Below are 18,053 nucleotides of genomic sequence, written 5' to 3' on the forward strand. Positions count from 1 at the left end.
TGCTCGGCCTCTTACCACAAGGCACTACAAAGGGTAGTGCGTATGGCCCAGAACATCACTGGGGCTAAGCTTCCTGCCATCCAGGACCTCTACACCAAGCGGTGTCAGAGGAAGGCCCTAAAAATTGTCAAAGACCCCAGCCACCACAGTCATAGACTGTTCTCTCTATTACCGCAATGCAAGCAGTACCGGAGTGCCAAGTCTAGGACAAAAAGGCTTCTCAACAGTTTTTACCCCCTAGCTTTAAGACTCCTGAACATGTAATCAAATGGCTTCCTGGACTATTTGCATTGTGAGCATAATGTCAAAGAAAGGAAATTCACGTGAGCACTACAATGCCTTCTACACCCATGCTCTACCAAGGTTTTCCAACACACAGATTTCACCTACTACGGTAGCTATGTTGGTCTATTTTACTTCAAACAATGTGTTGGCAGGTTGCTTAGGATTCAAACCTTCTCTCTTGGTGCTAATACCCACCAGACATTTCTAAACCCAGAGGCACAATATCGACTTTGGGGAATGCTTGTGAAACAGACCAATGAGACCAGGTTGGGGTTTTGGGTTAGAGAAGTCAAAAAGAGAAGTGAAACATTCTTCCTTAGTTGTACATTTTCTATAAATGTAAAGGCACAACCTAGATTAGAGACAATGTCTTCAGTAGTGGAACATGTTATTACTCCAACCTAGATTAGAGACAATGTCTTCAGTAGTGGAACATGTTATTACTCTAAACTCATGAAAGTGACAAACTGACTGTAACGGCTGTCGTAGAGAGGGGACCAAAGTGCAGCATGTTGATTGCTCATGATGAATATTTATTTTAACTCAGAACACTAAAGAAAAAATAACAAAGAGAAACCAAAAGCACACAGTTCTGTCAGGTACAGAAAACTAAGCAGAAGACAACTACCCAAAAACACAGGTGGAAAAAAAACCTACTTAAGTATGATCTCCAATTAGAGACAACGAGGACCAGCTGCCTCTAATTGGAGATCATCCCCCCCAACAAAACTTAGAAATAGAAAACTAGAACCTAAACATAGAAATACAAAACATAGAAAAACACAAAACACCCCCTGTCACGCCCTGCCCTACTCTACCATAGAAAATAACATCTTACTATGGTCAGGATGTGACATTAGTATAGTTGTGACACTGACACATTTTCTAACAAATTTTAGGAAGCTTAATTTGACAAGTTAGCAACCATACAATGGTGTTGCTCAAGGTAAACACACACAATGACATTACATCATGGACATAACACTACAACTTTCCTTCTGTTAGTAGTAATGAAGCCTTTACAACTGATACTGTCAGCTGGTTCCAGTCAGTGGTGTCTGTATGTTCTCATGATAAACTAACTCTTGTTGTTGATAGTTCCAGTCAGTGGTGTCTGTATGTTCTCATGATAAACTAACTCTTGTTGTTGATAGTTCCAGTCAGTGGTGTCTGTATGGTCTCATGATAAACTAACTCTAACTCTGTTGATGGAGGTCAAGGCTGCAGCATAACTAAAGAGAAGTACATGATAAACTAACTCTAACTCTGTTGTGGAAACTTCACACCTCTCTGTTGCTGATGCTGTTGATGGCGGTCAAGGCTGCAGCGTCTAAAGATATGTGTGTTGGTGTGAAAAGGGAAGGGAGGAGAGAGAAGATAAGAGAAATGAGAAGTAAAGAGATGGACTGACAGGGTTGTGGTTGTTCACCGCAGCTGAAGAGAGGATCTTTTTCCACCCACCATGACGTTCTGATGAACAGGGTCACTAGGTAAAGAGAGAGGAGAGAGAGATGAGTGAGGGACAGAGGAGCTGATCCAGTCTACTACAGTGAAGACCATCAACACCACTGGAACATTTATACACCCCAAAAGGTCTCAGTGTTTAATGTGTAGTTAGATACATTTATACACCCCAAAAGGTCTCAGTGTTTAATGTGTAGTTAGATACATTTATACACCCCAACATAGAGTCCAATTATAATGACTGATTCAATCAGGTGTTTGACTGGTCTTTTAAGTGTTTAGAACTCTGAATGTACATCATACAGAATACGTACATTTGAAGTCGGAAGTTGACATACACCTTAGCCAACTACATTTAAACTTAGTTTTTCACAATTCCTGACATTTAATCCCAGTAAAACGTTCCTGTCTTAGATCAGTTACGATCACCACTTTATTTTAAGAATGTGAAATGTCAGAATAATAGTTGAGAGAATGATTTATTTCAGCTTTTATTTCTTTCATCACATTCCCAGTGTGTCAGAAGTTTACATACACTCAATTATTATTTAGTTGTTTAAATTGTTTAACTTGGATCAAACGTTTCAGGTAGCCTTCCACAAGCTTCCGACAATAAGTTGGGTGAATTTTGGCCCATTCCTCCTGACAGAACTGGTGTAATTGAGTCAGGTTTGTAGGCCTCCTTGCTCGCACACACTTTTTCAGTTCTGCCGACACATTTTCTATAGGATTGATGGCAGGGCATTGTGATGGCCACTCCAATACCTTGACTTTGTTGTCCTTAAGCCATTTTGCCACAACTTTGGACGTATGCTTGGGGTCATTGTCCATTTGGAAGACCCATTTGCGACCAAGCTTTAACCTGTTATGGCTAGGGGGCAGTATTTTCACGGCCGGATAAAAAACGTACCCGATTTAATCTGATTATTACTCCTGCCCAGAAACTAGAATATGATTATAATTATTGGCTTTGGATAGAAAACACCCTAAAGTTTCTAAAACTGTTTGAATGGTGTCTGTGAGTATAACAGAACTCATATGGCAGGCAAAAACCTGAGAAGATTCCATGCAGGAAGTGGCCTGTCTGACAAGTTGTTGTTCATCTTGGCTCTTTTTATTGAAGACTGAGGATCTTTGCTGTAACGTGACACTTCCTACGGCTCCCATAGGCTCTCAGAACCCGGGAAAAAGCTGAATGATATCGAGGAAGCCTCTGGCTGAAATACATTATCGCCTTTGGTAAGTGGCCGATCAGAGGACAATGGACTTGCACGAGTCGACCCCATGCTTTATTTTCTTTCGTCTTTTTACCTAAACGAAGATTCCCGGTCGGAATATTATCGCTTTTTTACGAGAAAAATATCATAAAAATTGATTTTAAACAGCGGTTGACATGCTTCGAAGTACGGTAATGGAATATTTAGACATTTTTTGTCACGAAATGCGTCGTGCTCGTCACCCTTCTTTACCATTCGGATAGTGTCTTGAACGCACGAACAAAACGCCGCTATTTGGATATAACAAAGGATTATTTGGGACCAAACCAACATTTGTTATTGAAGTAGAAGTCCTGGGAGTGCATTCTGACAAAGAACAGCAAAGGTAATAACATTTTTCTTATAGTAAATCTGACTTTGGTGAGTGCTAAACTTGCTGGGTGTCTAAATAGCTAGCCCTGTGATGCCGGGCTATCTACTGAGAATATTGCAAAATGTGCTTTCACCGAAAACATGCATGTATTGTATAACATAATGTCCTAGGATTGTCATCTGATGAAGATCATCAAAGGTTAGTGCTGCATTTAGCTGTGGTTTGGGTTTATGTGACATTATATGCTAGCTTGAAAAATGGGTGTCTGATTATTCCTGGCTGGGTACTCTGCTGACATAATCTAATGTTTTGCATATGTTTGAAAAATTGAAGTTTTTGTATTTTTGAGGAATTTGTAATTCGCGCCACGCCCATCATTGGCTATTGGAGCAGGTGTTCCGCTAACGGAATGTCTAGATGTAAGAGGTTAATTAACTTCCTGACTGATGTCTTGAGATGTTTCTTCAATATATCCACATAATTTTCCTACCTCATGATGCTATCTATTTTGTGAAGTGCACCAGTCACTCCTGCAGCAAAGCAACCTCATAACATGATGCTGCCACCCCCGTGCTTCACGGTTGGGATGGTGTTCGTTGGCTTGCAAGCCTCCCCCTTTTCCTCCAGACAAAACTATGGTCATTATGACCAAACAGTTCTATTTTTGTTTCATCAGACCAGAGGACATTTCTCCAAAAAGTACGATTTTTTTCCCGATGTGCAGTTGCAAACCATAGTCTGGCTTTTTTATGGCGGTTTTGGAGCAGTGGCTTTTTCCTTGCTGAGTGGTATTTCAGGTTATATCGATATAGGTGTAACGCCCTGGCCATAGAGGTTTTTTTTGTTCTCTATTTTGGTTAGGCCAGGGTGTTACATGGGTGGGCGTTCTATGTTTATTTTTCTATGTTGGTTTGTTTCTTTGGTTAGGCCGTGTGTGGCTCTCAATCAGGAACAGCTGTAGATCGTTGTTGCTGATTGAGAGTCATACATAAGCAGCCTGTTTTTCCTTTGGGGATGTGGGTGATTCTTTTCTGTCTAGGTTTGTGTTAATCCTGACAGGACTGTTTGGCTGTCGTTTCTTTTCGTGTTTTGTTTGTAGTGTTCATTCGTTTATTAAAATCCTTTATGATGAACACATCCTCCGCTGCACCTTGGTCTCATTGCGACGACGGTCATTACAATAGGTCTCGTTTTACTGTGGATATAGATACTTTTGTACCTGTTTCCTCCAGCAACTTCACAAGGTCCTTTGCTGTTGTTCTGGGATAGATTTGCACTTTTCGCACCAAAGTACATTAATCTCTAGGAAACAGAATGCGTCTCCATCCTGAGCGGTATGACGGCTTCATGGTACGTTCAGGCATTTGGAAATTGCTCCCAAGAATGAACTAGACTTGTGGAGGTCTTCAATTTTGTTTCTGTGGTCTTGGCTGATTTATTTTTATTTTCTCATGATGTCAAGCAAAGAGGCACTGGGTTTGAAGGTAGGCCTTGAAACACATCCACAGGTAATCCTCCAATAGTGTATGTAAACTTCTGACCCACTGGAATTGTGATACAATGAATTATAAGTGAAATAATCTGTCTGTAAACAATTGTTGGAAAAATTACTTGTGTCATGCACAAAGTAGATGTCCTAACGGACTTGCCAAAACTATAAATTGTTAACAAGAAATGTGTGGCGTGGTTAAAAAACGAGTTTTAATGACTCCAACCTAAGTGTATGTAAACTTCCGACTTCAACTGTACGTTCCCATTCAGACTAAAATAGACCTGCTGCAACAGTCAGCAAAGGGAAGGAGAGGGAGGTACATGTCTGGGCCTGTGCATGTGTGTGTGTGTGCGTGTGTGTGTTTCTCTGCATGTGTGTCCTGTGTGGCTCAGTTGGTAGAGACTGGTGCTTAGAAAAGTACAGAAATGTATCCGCTCACTTCTGTAAGTCTCTCTGGACAAGAGCATCTGCTAAATGACTCACTACTGTAAGTCTCTCTGGACAAGAGCATCTGCTAAATGACTCACTACTGTAAGTCGCTCTGGACAAGAGCGTCTGCTAAATGACTCACTACTGTAAGTCTCTCTGGACAAGAGCGTCTGCTAAATGACTCACTACTGTAAGTAGTAAGGGTGTGTGTGTGTGTGTGGGTCTCTGTGTGGGTCTCTGTGTGGGTCTCTGTGTGGGTGTGTTTGTGTGTGTTTTTGTTTCTCTGCATGTGTGTCCTGTGTGGCTCAATTTGTAGAGACTGGTGCTTAGAAAAGTACAAAAATGTATCCGCTCAATTCTGTAAGTCGCTCTGGACAAGAGCATCTGCTAAATGACTCACTACTGTAAGTCGCTAAATGACAAAAATATATAAAAATACATGTAAAATGTGTGACAGAGGGACAGAGGTGTTTAACAATGGGTGATGTTGTTCACATACAGCTATAACCTCAGACACAGATCTCCTGCTCTGATAAGTATCTATATGTGGTGGGGTCTACAGACAGCCTCTATTTTTACTAATGCTTTCAGTTGTACGCCTAGTTTCCTGAAACGGGTCACATCTGTGTGTGACAAAGGGACATTGGTGTTTAACTATGGGTGATGTTGTTCACATAAAGCTACTATAATGCTCTCAGCTGTAAGCATCATGTTATGCTGTTTAAATGTCAGCCACCAGACCAGAGCATCATGTTATACTGTTTAAATGTCAGCCACCAGACCAGAGCAACATGTTATACTGTTTAAATGGAACCAGTTATTACCATTTGGCTCTACTGGCTTTCTACTGGGCCCACCCATAACCACAGCCATAAAATAGACCTGGTTATTACCAAGGGGCTTTCTACTGGGCCCACCCATAACCACAGCCATACTCTGGACCTGGTTATTACCAAGGGGCTTTCTGCTGGGCCCACCCATAACCACAGCCATAAAATAGACCTGGTTATTACCAAGGGGCTTTCTACTGGACCCACCCATAACCACAGCCATACTCTGGACCTGGTTATTACCAAGGGGCTTTCTACTGGGCCCACCCATAACCACAGCCATACTCTGGACCTGGTTATTACCAAGGGGCTTTCTACTGGGCCCACCCATAACCACAGCCATCTAAATGTGATGTGTTTACAGCATATTTCAGAGATAAGATGACCAACATTGGACTGGGTATCAGTCAAGATCTGACTAGAAGTTTGATGATATGTGTACTAGCCTAAACCACACTAAGGCACTATGGATTTATTTTCCCTCTTAAGGAGAATTCTGAATAAGTTGGTGTTCAAACGGCAAAATCATTTTTTTAAGTGTCAACTGTATTTTTGAAAAATTCCAATCTGGTTTTCGTGCCCACCACAGCACAGAGACAGTCTTAGAGAAAGTGGTAACTTATCTTAGAGCCATGTCACAAGTTTCGTAAGGCGCAGTGTGAGTATAATTCCACATATTTTTAATCGCTGTCAAACAAACAAAACAATAACGAAACGTGCAGACATGCGCACAGGCAACTAAACACAAACAATATCCCACAACACACAGGTGGGGAAATGGCTACGTAAATATGATCCCCAATCAGAGGCAACGATAAACAGCTGCCTCTCACATTAGGACCAACATAGAAATAGACATACTAGAACACCCCCTAGTCACACCCTGACCGTCTACACCATAGAGAACCAAGCCAACACAGATGCTAAACAGTTCTCTGTTCTTGTACTATTGGATTTAAGTAATGCATTCGACACTGTTGACTATGATGTCACATGTGGCGTTCCACAATGTTCTATTTTGGGTCCGGTACTGTCCAGTTGATATATGTTACCCCTTGGCAGGGTTATCAGTCCTGTACTGTCTAGTTAATATATGTTACCCCTTGGCAGGGTTATCAGTCCTGTCTAGTTAATATATGTTACCCCTTGGCAGGGTTATCAGTCCTGTACTGTCTAGTTTATATATGTTACCCCTTGGCAGGGTTATCAGTCCTGTACTGTCTAGTTAATATATGTTACCCCTTTGCAGGGTTATCAGTCCTGTACTGTCTAGTTAATATATGTAACACCTTGGCAGGGTTATCAGAAAGCACAGCATTGATTTTCACTGCTACGTAGACGATACACAACTTTACATTTCATTGGATTTTATCTCCACGGATAAATCTTTAGACTGTATTAGTGATTTAAATACTTGGATGGTTCACAACTTCCTCCAGCTAAAGCAAGACAAGACCAAGGTACTTATTGTTGGAGCCAAGGCACAGAGAGAGAATCTGGCCGCACATTTTAATTCACGGGCAATAAAGATTAAAACACCAGGTAAAAAACCTAGTTGTTATTTCGAATCACACATTAGGAATGTGACCAAAATAGCTTTTTACCACCTGAGGAACATTGCCAAGGTGCAGCCGTTTCTCTCTCAGGCTGATACAGAGAGACTCAGCCATGCTTTTATTACAAGCAGGCTTGACTACTGTAATGCTCTCCTGTCTGGTCTATCCAAGAAAGCCTTTGGTAAACTGCAAAACATACAGAATGCTGCAGGGTACTGACCAAGACCAGACGGAGAGAACACATTACACCGATTTTAAGGTTTCTGCACTGACTGTCTGAGTTTTAGAACTTATTTTAAGATTATTCTATTGGTTTTAAATCAATCCACGATCGTGGACCCCAATACATGTCAGACATTCTTTTAAGTTATGTACCCAGTAGGTCCCTCAGGTCCTCTGGCCTTTTAACTATCCCAAAGCCTAGGGCCAAGAGACATGGAGAGGCAGCCTTTAGTTACTATGCCCCCAGCCTTTAGTTACTATGCCCCCAGCCTTTAGTTACTATGCCCCCAGCCTTTAGTTACTATGCCCCCAGCCTTTAGTTACTATGCCCCCAGCCTTTAGTTACTATGCCCCCAGCCTTTAGTTACTATGCCCCCAGCCTCTGGAATAGCCTGCCAGAGAACCTGAGGGGGGCCGAAACTGTGGACATATTTAAAAGAGATCTTAAAACATATTTTTAGCTTTGCTTTTCCTTAGGGTGCTTTTTAGTCGTTCTGTTTTTATTGTTATTCTTTTGAAGCACATTGTGTTACATTCCATGTCTGAAATGTGCTGTATAAATGACGCTTGATTTAAATTGATTTGATCTCTCTCTCTTTCTCACACAGACATGTAACACACAACACAACCACACAATGCTAAATGCTACCAGCTAGGCCTCTGGGTGTAGTGGCTTGTGTGTTTGACTCTCAGATACAAAACCTCTGGGTGTGAAAGTGAGACAGACAGACTAGTTCAGAAGAGATGGTACAGCATGCTACATCATTATTAACAAACACAACATGCTACATCATTCACAACACGCTACATCATTCACAACACAACATGCTACATCATTCATAACAAACAACATGCTACATCATTCACAAAACACAACATGCTACATCATTCATAACAAACACAACATGCTACATCATTCATAACAAACACAACATGCTACATCATTCATAACAAACACAACATGCTACATCCTTCAGAGTACAACATGCTACATCAATCATAACAAACACAACATGCTACATCATTCATAACAAACACAACATGCTACATCATTCATAACAAACACAACATGCTACATCATTCATAACACAACATGCTACATCAATCATAACAAACACAACATGCTACATCAATCATAACAAACACAACATGCTACATCATTCATAGCACAACATGCTACATGATTCATAACAAACACAACATGCTACATCCTTCATAGCACAACATGCTACATCAATCATAACAAACACAACATGCTACATCATTCATAACAAACACAACATGCTACATCATTCATAACACAACATGCTACATCATTCATAACACAACATACTACATCATTCATAACACAACATGCTACATCATTCATAACAAACACAACATGCTACCTCATTCATAACACAACATGCTACATCATTCATAACACAACATGCTACATCATTCATAACACAACATACTACATCATTCATAACACAACATGCTACATCATTCATAACACAACATGCTACATCATTCATAACAAACACAACATGCTACCTCATTCATAACACAACATGCTACATCATTCATAACACAACACAACATCATTCATAACACAACATGCTACATCATTATTAAAACCTGTTGGGGCTAGGGGGCAGTATTGAGAAAAAAGAATATGTGCCCATTTTTAACTGCCTCCTACACCAACTCAGAAGCTAGGATATGCATAGTATTAACAGATTTGGATAGCAAACACTCTGAATTTTCTAAAACAGTTTGAATGGTGTCTGTAAGTATAACAAAACTCATATTGCAGGCAAAAACCTGAGAAAAATAGAACCAAAAAAATGAGAATTTTGTGGCTGTTCTAATTTGAGTCATTGTTAAGATCACACAGTGACAAAGGATTCATTTCGCACTTCCTACGGCTTCCATTATCTTTATAAAGTTCTATGATGAACAGAGACCGAATTAGAATGCAGGGAAGTTGACATCCCTGGGATGTCGTCACTTAATTTTTCGCGCCTGCGCATGCATGTGAGAAGAGAGATTTTTCATAAACGTTTTTCTAGACACAGGAGAGGTCGGGTTGAAATATTACTGATGTTTCACGTTAAAAATGGACCAAAAGATTGATGCTAAATAACGTTTGGCATGTTTGAACGAACGTAAATAGATTATTTACTAGATTTTTTTTTACTTTTCGTCGTGACTTTACTCCCCCCGCCCTACGTTTTGTGGGAGCCTAATGAACGCTAACTACTTGGTGTTATTTGGACATAAATTATGAACTTTGTCAAAAGAAACCACATTTGTTCTGGACCTGGGATTCCTGGCAGTGCCTTCTGATGGAGATAATCAAAGGTAAGGGGATATTAACAATTTCATTATCGATATTAGATGATGCTAACTGTATAGCCTAGCCTATTGTTCTTAGCATTGTACCCCGTTTATTGCAAAATGTGATTTCCCAGTAAAGTTATTTTGAGATCTGGCCATGCGGTAGCATTTACGAGATGATAATATATTATTCTTTGAATGACAATATTATAATTTACCAATGTTTTCGAATAGTAATTTTGTAAATTGTAACGCTGAATTCAAGGAAGCATTTGAGGCGAAAAAAATTCTGAATTTCACCGCGACTGTAAATGCTGTTTTTGGATATAAATATGAACTTGATGGAACAAAAAATGCATGTATTGTATAACATAATGTCCTAGGAGTGTCATCTAATGGAGTTTGTCAAAGGTTAGTGCATCATTTTAGCTGGTTTTCTGCTTTTGGTGATGCCCGTCTTTGAATTGACAAAACATTACACACAGCTATTTTCAATGTACTCTCCTAACATAACCTAACTTTATGCATTCTCCGTCAAGCCTCTTTGAAATCGGACAATGTGGTTGGATTTAGGAGATGTGTATCTTTCAAATGGAGGAAAATAGTTGATTGTTTGAGTATTTGAAATGATTAGACTCTTGCAGTTCTGAATTCCCTGCCATGGTCACTTGACAATGAATCCCAATACCGGTCATGGGTCCTCAACAGGTTTTAACAAACACAACATGCTACATCATTCATAACAAACACAACATGCTACATCATTCATAACAAACACAACATGTTACATCATTCATAACAAACACAACATGCTACATCATTAATAACAAACACAACATGCTACATCATTCATAACACAACACGTTACATCATTCATAACACATTCTACATCACTCATAACAAACACAACATTCTACATCATCCATAACAAACACAACATGCTACATCATTCATAACACAACACGCTACATCATTCATAACAAACACAACACGCTACATCATTCATATCAAACACAACATGCTACATTATTCATAACACAACATGCTACATCATTCATAACAAACACAACATGCTACACAATTCATAACACAACACGCTACATCATTCATAACACAACATGCTACATCACTCATAACAAACACAACATGCTACATCATTCATAACACAACACGCTACATCATTCATAACAAACACAACACGCTACATCATTCATATCAAACACAACATGCTACATTATTCATAACACAACACGCTACATCATTCATAACAAACACAACATGCTACATCATTCATAACACAACATGCTACATCATTCATAACAAACACAACATGCTACATCATTCATAACACGCTACATCATTCATAACACAACATGCTACATCACTCATAACAAACACAACATTCTACATCATCCATAACAAACACAACATGCTACATCATTCATAACACAACACAACACGCTACATCATTCACAACACAACATGCTACATCATTCATAACAAACACAACATGCTACATCATTCATAACACAACACAACATGCTACATCATTCATAACAAACATAACATGCTACATCATTCATAACAAACACAACATGCTACATCATTCATAACACACACAACATGCTACATCATTCATAACACAACACGCTACATCACTCATAACACAACACGCTACATCACTCATAACAAACACAACATTCTTCATCATCCATAACAAACACAACATGCTACATCATTCATAACACAACACGCTACATCACTCATAACACAACACAACATTCTACATCACTCATAACAAACACAACATTCTTCATCATCCATAAAACACAACATGCTACATCATTCATAACACAACACAACATGCTACATCATTCATAACAAACACAACATGCTACATCATTCATAACAAACACAACATGCTACATCATTCATAACAAACACAACATGCTACATCATTCATAACAAACACAACATGCTACATCATTCATAACAAACACAACATGCTACATCATTCATAACACAACATGCTACATCATTCATAACAAACACAACATGCTACATCATTCATAACAAACACAACATGCTACATCATTCATAACAAACACAACATGCTACATCATTCATAACAAACACAACATGCTACATCACTCATAACACAACATGCTACATCACTCATAACACAACATGCTACATCACTCATAACAAACACAACATGCTACATCACTCATAACACAACACGCTACATCATTCATAACAAACACAACATGCAACATCATTCACAACACAACACGCTACATCATTCACAACACAACACGCTACATCATTCATAACAAACACAACACGCTACATCATTCATAACAAATACAACACGCTACATCATTCATAACAAACACAACACGCTACATCATTCATATCAAACACAACACGCTACATCATTCATATCAAACACAACATGCTACGTCATTCATAACACAACATGCTACGTCATTCATAACACAACATGCTACGTCATTCATAACACAACATGCTACGTCATTCATAACACAACATGCTACATCATTCATATCAAACACAACATGCTACATCATTCATATCAAACACAACATGCTACATCATTCATAACACAACATGCTACATTATTCATAACACAACATGCTACATCATTCATATCAAACACAACATGCTACATCATTCATAACACAACATGCTACATCATTCATAACACAACATGCTACATCATTCATAACACAACATGCTACATCATTCATATCAAACACAACATGCTACATTATTCATAACAAACACAACATGCTACATCATTCATAACACAACATGCTACATCATTCATAACACAACATGCTACATTATTCATAACACAACATGCTACATCATTCATAACAAACACAACATGCTACACAATTCATAACACAACACGCTACATCATTCATAACACAACATGCTACATCACTCATAACAAACACAACATGCTACATCATTCATAACACAACACGCTACATCATTCATAACAAACACAACACGCTACATCATTCATATCAAACACAACATGCTACATTATTCATAACACAACATGCTACATCATTCATAACAAACACAACATGCTACATCATTCATAACACAACATGCTACATCATTCATAACAAACACAACATGCTACATCATTCATAACACGCTACATCATTCATAACACAACATGCTACATCACTCATAACAAACACAACATTCTACATCATCCATAACAAACACAACATGCTACATCATTCATAACACAACACAACACGCTACATCATTCACAACACAACATGCTACATCATTCATAACAAACACAACATGCTACATCATTCATAACACAACACAACATGCTACATCATTCATAACAAACATAACATGCTACATCATTCATAACACACACAACATGCTACATCATTCATAACACACACAACATGCTACATCATTCATAACACAACACGCTACATCACTCATAACACAACATTCTACATCACTCATAACAAACACAACATTCTTCATCATCCATAACAAACACAACATGCTACATCATTCATAACACAACACGCTACATCACTCATAACACAACACAACATTCTACATCACTCATAACAAACACAACATTCTTCATCATCCATAAAACACAACATGCTACATCATTCATAACACAACACAACATGCTACATCATTCATAACAAACACAACATGCTACATCATTCATAACAAACACAACATGCTACATCATTCATAACAAACACAACATGCTACATCATTCATAACACAACATGCTACATCATTCATAACAAACACAACATGCTACATCATTCATAACAAACACAACATGCTACATCATTCATAACAAACACAACATGCTACATCATTCATAACAAACACAACATGCTACATCATTCATAACACAACATGCTACATCATTCATAACACAACATGCTACATCACTCATAACACAACATGCTACATCACTCATAACACAACATGCTACATCACTCATAACAAACACAACATGCTACATCACTCATAACACAACACGCTACATCATTCATAACAAACACAACATGCAACATCATTCACAACACAACACGCTACATCATTCACAACACAACACGCTACATCATTCATAACAAACACAACATGCTACATCATTCATAACAAATACAACACGCTACATCATTCATAACAAACACAACACGCTACATCATTCATATCAAACACAACACGCTACATCATTCATATCAAACACAACATGCTACGTCATTCATAACACAACATGCTACGTCATTCATAACACAACATGCTACGTCATTCATAACACAACATGCTACGTCATTCATAACACAACATGCTACATCATTCATATCAAACACAACATGCTACATCATTCATATCAAACACAACATGCTACATCATTCATAACACAACATGCTACATTATTCATAACACAACATGCTACATCATTCATATCAAACACAACATGCTACATCATTCATAACACAACATGCTACATCATTCATAACACAACATGCTACATCATTCATAACACAACATGCTACATCATTCATATCAAACACAACATGCTACATTATTCATAACAAACACAACATGCTACATCATTCATAACACAACATGCTACATCATTCATAACACAACATAGTACTGATCTGGACCTACCTCAGTCTGTACATTAGGGTTAGTGATACAGTGATCTGGACCTACCTCAGTCTGTACATTAGGGTTAGTGTTACAGTGATCTGGACCTACTTCAGTCTGTACATTAGGGTTAGTGATACAGTGATCTGGACCTACCTCAGTCTGTACATTAGGGTTAGTGATACAGTGATATGGACCTACCTCAGTCTGTACATTACGTCCCTGGATCCAGATACATCTCTACCTATAGGACACATAGATTTAATTAGTTAAACCGGCAATATGTTATTTTTGGGGCGACCTGACAAAATTCACATAGAAATGTGTGTTATAGATCTGTAATTATACTTTAAAGCATGTCTAAGTAGCAGTAGATCTGTTCTATGTGAGCAATGATATACGTTCCCTTATGTTTTGTTTTTGCATATTTTAGAAACAGCTGAAACAACAATATTCTTGGTTATAGAATACATATTTCACAGTGGTTTTGATGGTACAATGATTCTCTACACTATGCACAGAAACTGATGGGTGTTGCTGAGCCCTCTGGCACAAAATGGCTGCCATGATCTCTACTTTTCATCATCATCATTGAGTCTGTCTGTCTGTCTGTCTGTCTGTCTGTCTGTCTGTCTGTCTGTCTGTCTGTCTGTCTGTCTGTCTGTCTGTCTGTCTGTCTGTCTGTCTGTCTTCACTGCTGAGTAGACAGGGACTGGATCGATCTTCTGACCTGTATCGCTGTCTGTCTGTCTGTCTGTCTGTCTTCACTGCTGAGTAGACAGGGACTGGATCGATCTTCTGACCTGTATCGCTGTCTGTCTGTCTTCACTGCTGAGTAGACAGGGTCTGGAACGGCCTTCTGACCTGTATCTCTGTCTGTCTGTCTTCACTGCTGAGTAGACAGGGTCTGGAACGACGTTCTCTGAAAGAAACATATAAACAGGTTAAAACTATTGTTAAATACACGGTAAAAACATATTATTTACTTCAGAAAGATGAGGGGAGTGTTGTTGGTCTCTCCCTTCTTCCTACCTCTCCTCCTGTTGTGTTTTCTCTTCTCTGTGTGGTTGATGTCAGCATAGGTCACATCACCTGGACCAGATCCACCTGGAACAAAACACAGGAGAGAGAGAGAGAGGATATTAACACAGACTGGACCAGATCCACCTGGAACAAAACACAGGACAGAGAGAGGATATTAACACAGACTGGACCAGATCCACCTGGAACTCAACACAGGAGAGAGAGAGGATATTAACACAGACTGGAACAGCTGTATGTTGAAGTGTTATATTATAGTGTTATACAGTATTACAGTACCTGTGGTGTTTTAGTGTTATTCAGTACTACAGTACCTGTGGTGTTATAGTGTTATATGGTATTACAGTACCTGTGGTGTTAGTGTTATACAGTACCTGTGGTGTTATAGTGTTATACAGTATTACAGTATCTGTGGTGTTATGGTGTTATACAGTACCTGTGGTGTTATAGTGTTATACAGTATTACAGTACCTGTGGTGTTGTAGTGTTATACAGTATTACAGTACCTGTGGTGTTGTAGTGTTATACAGTATTACAGTACCTGTGGTGTTGTAGTGTTATACAGTATTACAGTACCTGTGGTGTTGTAGTGTTATACAGTATTACAGTACCTGTGGTGTTAGTGTTATACAGTATTACAGTACCTGTGGTGTTATACAGTATTACAGTACCTGTGGTGTTATAGTGTTATTCAGTATTACAGTACCTGTGGTGTTATAGTGTTATACAGTATTACAGTACCTGTGGTGTTATAGTGTTATACAGTACTACAGTACCTGTGGTGTTGGAGGTCTTCACTGCAGAGTAGACTGGATCAGCTCCTGGAGACTTCTCTGGAGGAGACGAGACAATGGGTTAAAGACACTGTACTGTGTGTGTGTGTGTGTGTGTGTGTGTGTGTGTGTGTGTGTGTGTGTGTGTGTGTGTGTGTGTGTGTGTGTGTACACCTCTCCTTCTCCTGGGTTCTGGGTCCTGTGTGATTCTAACGTCAGCATACGTAACATCTCTGGGTTCAGCTGCTACATGTTTGTTCCTCTTCTTGCAGAACAGGACCAGTAGAATGATCAGAGAGATGGAGAGAGCAGCCACCAACCCAGAGACAGACAGAGGGAGGAGGAGAGGAGGGGGAGGAGAGGAGGATGAGGTAGAGCCCCTATCTTGAAAAAAAAACACAAGAGAAAACAACACAGGAAATAGTTAGAAACTGTGATCTGTATTAATGTACCTAGATGACTAATATTAAATATTCTAGTATGAATTACTTCTATTGAAGAGATTATAAGAACTATTATGAATGTAATGTCTCACTCTTGATGTCGGTGTAAAGAAGGACCAGATAATCTGAATGTCAAGGTTTCTCATATTATCACCTGTCACAGTCATCCAGCTCTCTGGTGATTCTCCTTTAGAGTTGGTACACTTGTAGAGTCCTTCATCTGACTTGGATACTGCAGGGATGGTCATCTCTCCTGTAGTCTCAGTCCTGATGAGGGATCCATCTTTGTAGAAATCAGCTGTGAGGTCAGAGGGAGTTCCCTGATATCTGCAGTGCAGAGTCACAGAATCTCCCTCAGTCACAGGAAGGGCAGGGCTCTCCAGGATCACAGCAGCAGCTGTATATAATATATAAACATCATATATAAACAGGGCTCTCCAGGATCACAGCTCCATCTGTATATCATATATAAACAGGTCTCTCCAGGATCACAGCACCAGCTGTATATAATATATAAACATCATATATAAACAGGGCTCTCCAGGATCACAGCTCCAGCTGTATATAATATATAAACATCATATATAAACAGGGCTCTCCAGGATCACAGCTCCAGCTGTATATAATATATAAACATAACATCAGCTCTCTGAAACCAGATGAACCACTAAACACTATAATGTTAGTAGATGGTGTTTGTGGACATACCAGGTACTGTGATGTTGACAGCATTGCTGTGTTCTCCAGACCCAGACTCACACCAGTACACTCCACTGTCTGATGGTATTAGTGACACAATGCATGAAGACCCTTGTGGTATTCCCCAGTTTCCTCCACAATCTGAACGCTCCCCAGAGACTTTGTGTCTCTTCAGTCTCCATCCAGCAGAGTTCCCCTGAACCTCACAGCTCAGA

General features: G+C 39.2%; 2 long non-coding RNA genes across 3 annotated transcripts; both read right to left on the minus strand.

Annotated features, from left to right (window-relative positions):
* Positions 1-1,733: 1,733 nt before the first annotated feature.
* Positions 1,734-15,131, minus strand: LOC115194813 (uncharacterized). Its single transcript, XR_003878509.1, has 2 exons — positions 15,084-15,131; positions 1,734-1,771 (listed from the first exon to the last, which is right to left on the minus strand). It is a non-coding gene; the product is annotated as an uncharacterized LOC115194813 (long non-coding RNA).
* Positions 15,132-15,685: 554 nt separating this feature from the next.
* On the minus strand, positions 15,686-17,036 carry LOC115194793 (uncharacterized). 2 transcript variants are annotated; one of them, XR_003878486.1, is made up of 4 exons: positions 16,871-17,036; positions 16,700-16,756; positions 15,915-15,989; positions 15,686-15,804 (listed from the first exon to the last, which is right to left on the minus strand). It is a non-coding gene; the product is annotated as an uncharacterized LOC115194793 (long non-coding RNA). The 2 variants fall into 2 exon arrangements; XR_003878487.1 differs by lacking the exons at positions 15,686-15,804; positions 15,915-15,989 and adding an exon at positions 16,091-16,111.
* Between the last annotated feature and the right edge of the window lie 1,017 nt (positions 17,037-18,053).

This window comes from Salmo trutta, chromosome 5, assembly GCF_901001165.1.
Source record: "Salmo trutta chromosome 5, fSalTru1.1, whole genome shotgun sequence".
Taxonomy (NCBI): domain Eukaryota; kingdom Metazoa; phylum Chordata; class Actinopteri; order Salmoniformes; family Salmonidae; genus Salmo; species Salmo trutta.